The sequence below is a fragment of the Electrona antarctica genome, assembly GCF_951216825.1.
Source record: "Electrona antarctica genome assembly, chromosome: 23".
Classification (NCBI taxonomy): domain Eukaryota; kingdom Metazoa; phylum Chordata; class Actinopteri; order Myctophiformes; family Myctophidae; genus Electrona; species Electrona antarctica.
The window spans coordinates 28,843,648-28,856,665 of NC_136804.1; positions in this window are offsets into that span (position 1 = coordinate 28,843,648).

Genomic DNA, 13,018 nt, shown 5'->3' on the forward strand with positions numbered 1-13,018 from the left:
ACAGACAGCGTAGTCCTACAGCTTTATTTAATTCATGCAGGTTTATTTATTTAAGATACAACAAGTTGCTTGTGCGTGCGTCTGTGTGTGTGTGTGTGTGTGTGTGTGTGTGTGTGTATGGGAGGGGGCAAGCGAGTGAAACTTTTATTTTCCTGTAACCATGGTTTCCAGGTCGTATTGCAGTTGTTCATTTCGCAAAAACGAGGGCGAGGCTTGATTTTATAGGGCGTGCCAGATTGATTTCAGCCGTCACATTTATCACTGCTAGGAATGAAATTAGGAAGAAACAGCTGTCTGCGATCACTTTGTAAATGCCGACCCGACGTGGGTGTACTACGAATCCTACACTCGAATTTGGGGCAGATTTTACACTCGATTGATAAATGAGGGCCATAGTCTCTTGAATAGTTTTCATTTAGTTTTAGTCACATTTTAGTCACCTGGAATGTTTTAGTGTTAGTCTAGTTTTAGTCGACTAAATGTCATAAGATTTTAGTCGACTAAATCTACAGTTGATTTAGTCGACTAAAATGTATTTTGGCGGGCTTTGATGCCGTCGTAATGACTGATTTTGCACTTGCTGAAAATAGCCGATCTACAAGCTCACAACGCGTCGCGCTGCGACGCGTTGTGAGCTTGTAGATCTGCTATTTTCAGCATTCAAACCAAGTGTAAAATGACTTATGCTGGATCTCTTGTCCACTAGTCCCTTTCTAACATTTTAGTCGAATTTGTATCTGTTGACATTTTAGTCTTAGTTTTAGTCGTCATGGCTTAGTTTTCATTTAGTTTCCATTTAATTTTCGTCAGTGAAAAAAGGGTAGTCGACGAACATTTTTCGTCTTAGTTTTAGTCGACGAAAACAACACTGGTTGACAACTTGGTTTACAGTATCGGTTGTCTTGGAGATATGCGATGGGAAAGACAGAAAGACACACATGCTATATATGATTTTCTGAATCATATTAAAGGAGTATTCAGTGATTTGAGTGATTTGGAAAACCACCCAGTCCGCCCCGGTAACAAAATGTGCACATGCACGCTCTACAGTGGGGGGAAGTGCAACAGGCCAACAGCATGTGCCCCCACAGTCCCACTCGATCATGATTGGAGGAAGGCCCCTCTCATCCTGATTGGATGAAGGCTTTGCCACCCGCCACCAAAACTGAAACTAGGGTTTTTTGACCCCAGGGGCTGACTGGGGACAAGGAGGAACTCCTTATATGGTCAGCACACTCTATGGTAGGGAGGATTATCCAAAAAAAAAAGAAAAAATAAGTGATATTTGAATTAAGTGAAATCACTGAATACCACCGAGAGATGTTTAATATCGGTTGTCACTAGGGTTGTCCAGATCCGATCACGTGATCGGAAATCGGGGGGCGATCGCGTGATTTTCAAATCATCGGAAGCGGAAAAAACCTGATCGGGACATCCCTATAGTATCAATATTGTATCCATATCATGATGGACTGGATGGATATTGTCTGTGATTTTGGATACTATTGTGATATGACATAAACGTGTTCTATAAAAATATAATTATCGGATAGGGAAAAAGCGGTGTCGGCAGATACTCAAAATCAAATGTTAAGATAAAATAATTGACTTGATTATGACTGTTGCAAATATGTTGTGCTCGACATGACTGTTAGTTTGGTGAAGTGACATGTCAATGTATGAAAAATATCTGACCCTCCACTGCCCGAGATCTTTTGATTACAATGATTAGTGAGAAAACAATATGCAACATTACCTATAAGATGTGTCATAATGATTACTGTACAAATGCCATCGAATTAATTTCCCTGCCTGCCTAACCTCAGTTTTACTAGTGATGCCCTAGCTCTGCTACACCAGGGGTTCTCAACCCGTGGGTTGCGACCCCTCGGGGGGTCGCCAAATTATTTTAGGGGGTCCCCAAATTATTTTCAAAAAAAACAAATAAAAAAAATATATTTTCACGATTTTTCAAAAATAGCAGACCTACAAGCTCATAGCGCGCCACTCGGTGGCGCGCTATGAGCTTGTAGATCTGCTATTTTTCAATAGCTAAATTATAACAATGCTTAAAACACCAAAAGGGGTTCCCGCCCAAAATGGTTTAAGGTTATTGTAGAAGTCAATTTATATTGGGGGTCGGGAGGGGGCGGGGCGAGGGTCCCGAGACATTGCCAAAGCATTTCCGGGGGTCCCCGGCCAAAAACGTTGAGAACCCCTGTGCTACACCATGAGAAACATAACTGATTAAAAAAAAAACCTCAAGGAATCTTGTCCTCCAGTGTTCTTTCCACAGAGTAACCTCCTGTCAAAGAGATTATTGCAAATCCTTTCAGCAAGGCTAATTTGATTTTAATTCTACAAAAGTAGGCACTTTCATTATGTTTCCCAATATACTATTCATGCCTTTTGTATCTGTGGTTTGTATTTTTATAGCTGGTGTGAACTCTGCCATCCACTTGACTTGGAACACATTTTAAAACTATATTTTTATAGTTAGTTCAGTCAGACAACTCACGAATAGATTTACCAATATTTATTACAGAATGAGTAATGAGCATATTGTGGTGGACACTAGGGAGATGTCTCACATCAGAATGGACACTGGTGGTTGGTTATGGGTGCAGTGAGGAAGTCATATAAGGAAGTACCTGTACCTGTGTGTTCTTGATGTTGTTTGGAAGTAAAGTACTGAGACTCCCTATACTCCGTCTGCTCGTCTCTTTTATCAACTTCCACAGTGGTGACCTTGACGTTTAATTGAACTTGAACATGAACGCTGACGCGGCTGCCGTACCGGTGTATGCGGCTACAGTTAAGTTGCCAGAGTTTTGGCAACATGATCCAGCCCCGTGGTTTCAACATATTGAGGCGCAGTTTCACCTCTGCGGAATCACGGTGGATGACACCAAATACTACCATGTAGTCGCGGCGTTGGATTCCTCCACCACCCGCCGGGTGATGGGATCCCTCAGGGACCCACCAGCAGACGGTAAATACATCGCTCTCAAAGCAGAGTTGCTGCGCTTGTTCCAGCTGTCAGACGAGGAGCGGGCAGATCGCCTATTGTCCCTTAATGGATTGGGGGACATGAAACCTACGGTGCTGATGGAAAACATGTTGGCGCTACTCGGTTCAGGTGACGCGACGTTTATTTTTGTCCAACTTTTCCTGCGCCAACTCCCGACTCCGGTGCGCACAGCGCTGGCCAGCTCGCCTCTGGTGCGCACCAAGGATTACCGTGGGTTAGCCGAGGAAGCGGATAAAATACTGTTGGCTTCCCGACAGCTGTACACAGTGGCTGCGGTGTCTGATCGCCGCGATCGGGTGACCGAGCGACAGCACGATGACGGATTATGTTATTATCATCGCCGTTTTGGCACCAAGGCGAAACGTTGCACGCCACCATGCTGTTTTGGGAACCAGGGAAACGCCAGAGCCGGCGCTCGTTAGCGGCTATGAGTGCTGGCGTCACCAATGAGCTGCTGTTTATTGAGGACACGTCTTCTGGTAGGCGCCTGCTGGTGGACTCGGGCGCGCAGAGGAGCATCCTGCCTGCGTCTGCCGCGGACGCATTGGGAAGCGGACATGGACCACCGCTGTATGCGGCTAATGGTACTGCCATCCGTACGTTTTGTACCAGGTATGTCACTGTGTGTTTTAATGGACACCAGTTTGCCTGGGACTTTATTATTGCTTCTGTGTCGGTGCCTATACTGGGCGCGGATTTTGTGTGTGCTCACAGACTGTTGGTCGATGTCGCAAATCGTCGGCTGATTGACTCTGTGTCCTTTGACACATACCCGTGCACACTGGGGGGGCCAGGGCCGCCTCCCCTGGCCAATATGCTCGCCACAGGAGATGTATACCAGCGCCTCCTAGCCGATTTCCCTGCCCTGACTGTCCCTGCGTTCTCTGCCTCCGTGGCCAAGCATGGAGTGGAACATTACATTCAAACAGTGGGGCCGCCAGTTTACGCACGAGCGCGCCGCCTGGATGCTGCTAAGTTGGCAATAGCCAAGGAGGAGTTCGCCACGATGGAGCGGCTCGGCATTGTACGTCGATCCAACAGTCCGTGGGCGTCCCCTCTGCACATGGTCCCCAAAGCGGATGGAAAGTGGCGTCCGTGTGGTGATTTTCGGCGCCTGAACAAAATTACCACGCACGACCGGTACCCAGTTCCCCATATCCAGGATTTCTCTGCCCACCTGGCAGGGGCCACCATCTTTTCTAAGATAGATTTGGTGCGTGGCTACCACCAGGTGCCGGTCCATCCGCTGGACGTGCCCAAAACCGCTGTGATCACCCCGTTTGGACTGTTTGAGTTCCTGCGGATGCCATTCGGCCTTAAAGGGGCAGCGCAGACATTCCAGCGGATGATGGATTCTGCGCTGCGGGGCATGCCATTCCTGTTCATTTATCTCGATGACATTCTGGTGGCTAGCGGGTCGGCAGGCGAGCATCAGGGCCACCTCCAGCAGCTGTTTGAGCGTCTCAACGAGCACGGACTGATTGTCAATCCGGCGAAGTGTCAGTTCGGCCTGCCCGCGATGGAATTTCTTGGGCACCACGTCTCCCCAGCGGGGGCCGTTCCACTACCCGCCAAGGTGGAGGCCATCACCGTTTTCCCCCGCCCACTCACCGTCAAGCCCCTACAGGAATTTCTGGGTATGGTTAATTTCTACAATCGCTTTATAGCCCATGCTGCTCAAATCATGCACCCCTTGTACGAGGCGTTGAGGGGCAAGAAGGACAACGATGCTGTGGACTGGTCCCCGGAGCGGGTCCAGTCATTTGAGGACGCTAAAGCTGCTCTCGCCAAGGCTGCCATGCTGGCACACCCGTCCCCTGCTGCTCTGATAGCCCTCACCACTGATGCCTCCGACTACGCAGTAGGTGCGGTGTGTGAGCAGTGGGTCTCTGGCGCCTGGCAGCCCCTAGCCTTTTTCAGTAAGAAGCTCCGGGACACTGAGAGAAAATACAGCACTTTTGACAGGGAGCTGCTGGCCCTTTTCCTGGCAGTACGGCACTTCAGGTTTCTACTGGAGGGCAGGGAGTTCACCGCATATGTGGATCATAAGCCCCTGACCTTTGCCATGGCCAAGACAACGGAGCCGTGGTCCGGTCGGCAACAGCGCCAACTTTCCGCCATATTGGAGTTTACGACAGACATCCAGCATGTGGCCGGCAAAGACAACCAGGTGGCGGACTGTCTCTCCCGGGGACGCATCAGTCCCGTGCACCTGGGGATGGACTACGCTGCTATGGCCGAGGACCAGCTCAACGACTCAGACCTTCAGGCGTTTAGGACGGCGGTGACAGGACTGCGACTGGAGGATGTGGCATTCCACGACAGCGGCGCCACACTCCTTTGTGACGTCTCCACTGGACAGCCCCGCCCCATGGTTCCGAAAAACTGGCGCCGCCGGGTGTTTGACGCCATTCATGCCCTTTCACACCCGGGTGTAAGGGCGTCAGTTAAGCTGGTGGGGGCAAAGTTCGTCTGGCCAGGTCTTCGGAGGGACGTCAGAGCATGGGCGGCCTCCTGTGTGGCGTGTCAGCGGGCAAAGGTACATCGGCACACTAGGGCTCCCCTGGAGCCGTTTCTCATTCCGGAGAGGCGGTTCGACCATGTCCATGTGGACCTAGTTGGCCCACTTTCCCCGTCCCAGGAGTTCACTTACCTCCTCACTATGGTGGACAGGACCACCAGGTGGCCAGAAGTGGTTCCCCTGAAATCTATGACAGCGTCGGAGGTCGCTCGGGCGTTCATCTCCGGCTGGGTGGCCCGGTTTGGCACTCCATCGGATCTTACTTCGGACAGGGGAGCCCAGTTCACTTCTGAGCTGTGGAGCGCCGTGGCTGAGAGACTGGGGGTGAAACTCCATCGTACCACCGCATACAACCCGAAAGCCAATGGAATGTGTGAGCGTTTTCACCGCTCAATGAAGGCTGCTCTCCGCGCCACGCTCACGGGCCACAACTGGATCGACCGGCTCCCGTGGGTCATGTTGGGCCTGCGTTCAGCACCAAAGGAGGACCTGCAGTCCTCTTCGGCCGAGCTGGTCTTTGGTCAGCCGCTGAGGGTCCCTGGGGAGTTTCTCCCTGGTTCCTCTGGCCCTTGGTCCACCGCGGTTCAGCGCTCTACCTTCCGGGACGTGAGTGCGTTTGCCCCGGTTCCTACACACCACTGCCTTCCCCAGTCCTACATCCCGAAGGACCTCATGGCTGCCCGCTACGTCTTTATCCGGCATGATGCCCACCGCTCTCCGCTGCAGGCTCCGTATGACGGGCCCTTCCGGGTCCTCGAGGTGGGCCCCAAGAACTTTGTAGTGGACATGGGGGGGAATAAGGAGCGGATTTCCGTCGATCGCCTTAAGCCTGCTCATATGGCTCCAGACGAGCCGGTGCAGCTGGCTCAGCCTCCACGCCGGGGTCGGCCACCCAGAACTGCCCCTGCCCCTCCAGCCATTGTGACTCCTGCCTTTCCCCCGGCAAAGCCTCATCGTCGGCGTGGACGTCCCCCTGCCCCTACCTCTAACCCTGCCCCTGCCACGCCCCCTGTTACTGTGACATACAGTCGTTATGGTCGTGCAGTCAGACATCCTAAAAGGGACTAAAAGACACTGGGTGTACTGTTGGGGGGGTTTATAGAGGTTTAATGTGTTGCACTTGTCAATTCTGAGTGTTCGGGGGGGGCCTGTGTGGTGGACACTAGGGGAGATGTCTCACATCAGAATGGACACTGGTGGTTGGTTATGGGTGCAGTGAGGAAGTCATATAAGGAAGTACCTGTACCTGTGTGTTCTTGATGTTGTTTGGAAGTAAAGTACTGAGACTCCCTATACTCCGTCTGCTCGTCTCTTTTATCAACTTCCACAATATGATATTTGACTTGACGTTCGGCTCTGCTGGATTTCTCCCTGCTCGGCAAGATTAAGCAACAACATAAACATTAAGAGTAGGGAGATAGATATACAATAGGCCTATCTCACAGCCCCCTTTCCACGCCCACTTCCGGTATAATAGTGGTGTCATTTAACATTAGGCATTTACACTTTTTTTCTCTGGAGAATCTAAGTACATTTCCTAATGTTAAAATGTCAAAGACTGATAATAATATGAAGAAAACACAATGGTATAACAACTCAAATAAGTAGAATAAACCTTACCTTTACAAAACGGTAGTTTGTGGCTTGTGAAAATACCTCTTTTAACATGGATGCCTATGGACCCGCCTATGGACCATAGGCCCCCCTTTCCAAAAGGAAAGGGGGGCGGGGAAATGCTGTGAGATAGGCCTATAACCCCCCATGGGGAACATAAATAGCAGAGCCCACCGGTGGTGCTGGGGTGGTGGTGGGAAAAAACATCACATACAACCAGGGACCATATGCAGAGGAAGGCAGGAAGAGCATGCAGACTGGTGGGCTTAAGTAGCCCGCCCAATTGGTCAGCTGACTGCCGCATCGGCGAATGACGTGAGGGACTTGCACACACTTATACGCCCACATAGTAATGCAGCATGTTAACCCCTTGAGTATAGTATGCACCTTTGAGCATGGCATTAACTCCCTCGAGTATGTCTGACTGAACTAACTCCACAACTCCGCTACGTCTCATTTATAGTGCTTAGTGTGACTGTGAATTGCCCCCTTTTTAGACTGCTAACTTGTACGTGTGTGTCCCACCGCACCCACCCCCGCTGTCAAAGTCTATCTCTCTCTTGTTTTTACAGAACTCCTTTCACAAATTTTAGCAGTTTTTGGGGTGGTGTAACCATTACCACATGCAACTGATCCCACTGCTTTTTCTTCTTCTTTTTTTCTCCAGGAGCTCAGGATTAATTAAGACATTATCCCCCTTTCCATCAGGGATGTGGATGTGACACTCTGGCCAGGCAAATGAGTATATGTTCACTGTTCAGGATCAGACTCATCCTCTCTGTATAGCAAGCCATACTAACTATCAACAACACTCAACAACACTCAATGATGCATGAAACTTTATTCAAATTATATTTTGATTATAAACAGAAAAGACAACACCTGGGCTTTATGTTTGGTAACACTGTATATTATGGTTGGGTCTATAATGCATTATATAAGCGCGTTTAAAATGTTCTTACTAAAACTCAGTATAAATGTTTCTAATCACGTATTTACGTTTATGACGTATTCTAAGTGCTGGTCATGAGGCATTATAAACTCGGTGGAACAGCAAATTATAACAACCATAATTTAGTCAGTTATAAAGTGTCTTATAAGTTGTTGTGGGTAATTATAATCATTTATAACGAGTTTTTAAGACATTATACATTTGATTATAATGCTTTATACTTTAGACCTTGAGTGTTACCAGGTCCACTGAGCGTATAATGCATTGTGACCAGCACTTGTAATACTTCATAAATAGCATGATAGCCATTTATTTACCGAGTGTGTTATAGATCCATCCTTATACAGTCTTACCGACAGGGTGTGTGATTAATACATTTTTTTTTTTTTTTTTTTTTTCAATTTACGTTTTATTGAATTTTAATCAAACATACATGAACGACTGACAATTGACAAGACATACAACCGAAAACAAAACAAGACAATATACGTACAATACACACAAGGGGAGATGTCTGCCTCTCTTCTCTATCGATGAACATTCATAATACATAAGTATAATACAGGTGCACATACATGTTAAACAGGTTTAACTGAAACTATACAAAATCAGGTCTTATGGTAGAAACATGAGCAATCCATCTAAACCAGTTATCTGTGAAGACTTCAACTTGACCTCTGAAGCTGAATGTGATTAATACATTTTCAATAAGATGATAGATTTACAATCACATAGATCGTCAGCTGTTATAAGAAGAAGAGAAACGGAGGTCTGCTGCACAGCTGCAAGGCGCCTCATTCAGTGCACTTCACGACGGCACCATCGGTGGACACACCATAAATGGTGCCAAGATCATAGGAGACTTGTCTCATGAGCTTGCACAAGGGAATCACCGTCCATCCGGTCCCCTGCGGATGTGCTTCGGAAATGCCAGTTCTGTTAGGAATACGACACACGTTTTATTTATAAACCACCGGTTTTCAAAGTGCTTTACAATACAAAATGAACTGTCAAAAACTGCAATACCGCAAATGATGGTATACCACATATTAATATAACACATGGTCTATAATAAATAAAAGTGTTGGTCATGAAACCAAATGTTGGTCATGAAAACAAACAGTGCCAACACTAACATTAAACGCCATTAACAATATAGAGACAATATGACGTAATGAGGCTATTATGACGTAGATTTTCCCTTCATTGTCAATGGCGTTTACAAAACAAACATTGAACTACAAACAAAAACAAAAATGTACAAAAAACCTCTCAGTCAGTATAGAGGCTGTGTAGATACAGTAAAAGAACAAAAAGACACAAAATTAATAAGGCTAGAATAGCCTAATTAAACCCCCATGTTTTCCACAAATGAAATGTTCAAATGAGACTAAGTGTAACATTATTTAGTTTTTGCTTACCTTTCAAGAACTTGCCCGGTCGTGTTTACCGCAAAGACTCTGCCGTCAGTCCCCACTTCAACCATGTTGAATGATCCTCCTCCAATGCCTGTCCAGCTTGTGAATTCGCAGTTTGCAGACTTAAGCTATATATTTAAAAAAAAATAACAATATAAACATGATATTTCCTTTAATTGCCGATAAACAAGTACAGTATATAGAAACCTGATGGCTGTCGAAGACAAAGGTCTTTGTTGTCAGGGCTCTGGCCTGAGGAGCTCATTCTTGCTAAATTGTTGTCTTATTTCTTCTTTTAAGTAACTTTTTTAAGCAGCATTTTTATCAAAAGGCATGACAATAATTTCCTTAAAAAATAATAAATTAAAATAAATCACAAACAAACGAGACGAAGACATACTTTTACAAACCTGACATAACAAAACATAGTCTCGCATAGCCAGACAACAATTCCACAATCTCCGAATGCTATATAGAGTCTGGAACTATAGCCCCCATGAGCTGAGTAAGGAATGCTATATAGAGTCTGGAACTATATAGTCCCCATGAGCTGAGTAAGGGAGCTGCTGCCATTTCCGTTCACGAAAATATATTTTAAAATATCTTTATTTTTGTATTTTCTTTTCTGCTAAGCAACAAGCTATGTATGCTTAGATTGATCCCCATCTTACCCCATTGAATTGGATTTGGTGTCTTCTGATCATTGACCAGCATCCGAATGGGCCACAGCTGAGGTAATACGTTGATACAACTGATACACAGAGGATAGATATTAGTTACCTTTATTCACTTTAATTTTACTTCAACTCATTTTACCAATAGTTGTATGTATTAGGGTAGTTCTAATGCTCTCTTATTCCCTTACTTACTTTAAATTGTATATTAATAAAATGCACATTCTGTTTGTTTTATTTGCTCAGAGAGGTCAGCAAATTATGTTTATTGTAAAAAACAACATTTTAGACATTTCAATTACATTCTGATTATTTAAACAAATGTATAAATCAGATCATATCACTTGTACAAGAGTCTGTTCACTATTAAGTTACTATAGCACTATACTTTTTGTAATTATTTGGATGAATACCTCTTCTTGAGTAACGGTTTTGTTAAAGTAACAATAATTTCACTTGAGTACAGTTTTTCGCTGCTCCACACTTCTAATACAAGCCATATTTTGTATGGAGAATATAGGTTGCTACCTTCAGGAAGGAGATATGCTGTTCCAACATATACAATAAGGTCAGACTGAAGAAGAGGTCCTTTGTCCATCAGTCAACTTTGAGGCTTAATCAGGATTTTGGCCAGGACTAGACTGAGCTGTGGACATTGCTCTTGCCTTCATGTTTCCTGCATGTATGTAATTGTATTTTCTTTTGTTTTGTGTCATGTCAAATGTGTGTATGTTGCATACAAGGCCGCTGGGTTGCAAACTGACAATAAAGTACTACTGTATATCTATATCATATCACCCACCTCTGCTCTGACCATACACTGCTACGGTCAGGGCATGGTCTTTGTATTCACTCCGAAGACAATAGACATGGTTGGCTCCATAGCGATTTCCCACAATGTAACCGTTACCTCCAGCATCCACCCGGTTATAAGATCCTAAAGGCAGGGACCAAAAAGATGAAGATATTGTAAGTATACGGTGAGGCCCAGGAAATAATTCCCCATGCATTTTTCCCCATAAGACATTTAAAAAAATATGTATTTAAAGACCTGTAAGCCTCGAACAAAGCCAACTACTCGGATCGTGACAAATCATGACAAACACAATTTTTTGGGCTGAACAAATCATTTGTGTCCACCACCACTGTGAATTATGACAAATTAGATGTCAATGTACACTAGTATGCCTATATGGGCAACACACACACACACACACACACACACACACACACACACACACACACACACACACACACACACACACACACACACACACACACACACACACACACACACACACACACACACACACACACACACACACACACACACACACACAGTACATATATAGAAGGATGACTCAAAGCTCTAAAGATGTGGAAAGAAGGAGCTGAAAGATTTTCGTTTACCTGCAAATCGTGTCCAGTTGCCACCTACGTATTGGTAGAAGGCGTTGTCCTCAATATTAGTGCCCCATAGCCCTGCTTTTCCCACTGAGATATGCTTCAGGTTGGCAAATGGCAGTCTGGTCCAGGATGAGCCGGTCAGAAAATAGGATTGACCTTCACTGTCTAAGGCCACCACTTGTCCCAGGGCGGCATCCACCTGCAGCGAGTTGTTCAGCGGGGGGCCCTCGGTGCATGTCCAACCTGGATGAAGAATGTTCGTCATCATCATCTTTAACATTATATCTGAGTCAAATGTCTACATTTTAACTTTAGCATTATTCCAAAATCTTGAGATTGAAAATGCATATTTGCATAGTTATTGAGTGGACTGGACTGGAGGTCAGTGACTTACCCTGACAGAGAGCCAGCTGACCCAGCACCAGCAAGAAGACTGCAGTAGCTCTCATGATGTCTCAGTTGCTCTGCCTTTCTGCCTCTCTTCTCTAAGAGCTGCTGTCTCTTCAGATTGATGTGGCCCTTATATATCATGGTATCCTCCCATCCAACCATCTTGACAAGAGATTTGACTTATCAGAACTGGTGTACGTTACAAATAGCACAATAGAATGAGTAAACTATACTTTTCTGCAGGCCTAAATGGGTTACTTTATATAATGGACTTGAAAAAACATCTTTAACCCATTTAGGCCTGCAGAAAAGATTCTACAAATGTCTTCTAAATCCTGATGTTTCTATGTCAGTCGTTCTCAAACATTTTCATGTCAAGGACCCCCAGAAGAAATATATCTCTGCTGTTGGGAGGAAACCTCATAACTCCAAAATGTTTTTTTTCAGGAAATAAATAAAACCTTGTATTTTTAAAACAAAGCAATACTGCCTCATCAAAGTTGGTGTTGTAACTTTATATATTCTCAATTACTTCCATGAGAGGGGGAGAGGTGGTGGAGTTAGCTGCTTTAGCAGACAGTTTGAGGGTCCATCAATGGAGTTAAGAGGTTTTGTCCAAAGCACTTTTTACTACTTTCCATTGGTTCAATATTTTCGATTTATGCCAAAAGAAAATCAAAAACCTCAAAAATAGAGTTATGAGGTTTCCTCGCGACAGCAACGTCATGAAATTGGCCGCCGACCCCCATCTGAAAATATGTTGTTCCAGGTTTCTCTACAAGCTCATAGCGCGGTGCCGGTGCACTCGGTGCCACGCTACGAGCTTGTAGATCTGCTATTTTTCAATAGCTAAAGTATAACATAATGCTTAAAACACCAACAGGGGTTCCCGTCCAGAATGGGTTAAAACACACACACACACACACACACACACACACACACACACACACACACACACACACACACACACACACACACACACACACACACACACACACACACACACACACA